Raw genomic sequence first — 891 nt, 5'->3', positions numbered from 1 at the left:
ATTCAGTGTTCAGTTAACTTTTATTTCAGGTGTGCTCCTTATTAGTTCCAGATCCCATCATTTTTGTCTTTCCAGAAGAGAAGTGGTCTCAGACCAGGCCGTAGGCATCATCATCATCCCAGAATTAGTAACAGTCAACATATATAAAATGAAAGTACACTTCTTCTCATAATAATTTTATTCATAGCCCTGATGACTACGTCCTCGTTAGCAATAATAACGCAGAGCGCAGAGCTGTCTTGGAGCAGCATGGATAACCGTATCTGGAAGGCTGACATCATTAAGGAATTGTTATAACGACATGGCTCGCTGCTGGGTGATGTCTTCCTTTGTGAAGTGTGTGTGTGTGTGTGTGTGTGTGTGTGTGTGTGTGTGTGTGTGTGTGTGTGTGTGTGTGTGTGTGTGTGTGTGTGTGTGTGTGTGTGTGTGTGTGTGTGTGTGTGTGTGTAAGTGTTTGCGTGCGTGCGCGCATGCGTGCGTGTACATGTGTATGTGTTTGTGTGTGTGTGTGTATGTGTGTATGAATGTTTCTCTCTCTGAATACTTTCCTCACAAACTTTCATAAAGACAGAAAACAAAAGAGCACCAAAAATACCTGGAATAAATTATTAATGGCGTCCAAGTGAGAGAAGCAGCTGCTTCATTTGCCTAAGCCTGAGAACCTTCACCTAATATAATTCAGTCGCCTCTGAAACATGAGAGACGAGCTCAGACTGACGTCTATTGTTGATAATGATACAGCACTTTATTCATCCCTTTCCAGTCACTTTCCGGGTCCACGGGTGGAGCCTCACCCCTTGCAGTCACTCTCCGGGTCCACGGGTGGAGCCTCACCCCTTGCAGTCACTCATCGGGTCCACGGGTGGAGCCTCACCCCTTGCAGTCACTCTT

This window comes from Cherax quadricarinatus, chromosome 17 (assembly GCF_038502225.1).
Source record: "Cherax quadricarinatus isolate ZL_2023a chromosome 17, ASM3850222v1, whole genome shotgun sequence".
NCBI lineage: Eukaryota > Metazoa > Arthropoda > Malacostraca > Decapoda > Parastacidae > Cherax > Cherax quadricarinatus.
The sequence above is the reverse complement of the archived record's forward strand: the minus strand, read 5'-3'. Positions refer to the sequence as shown.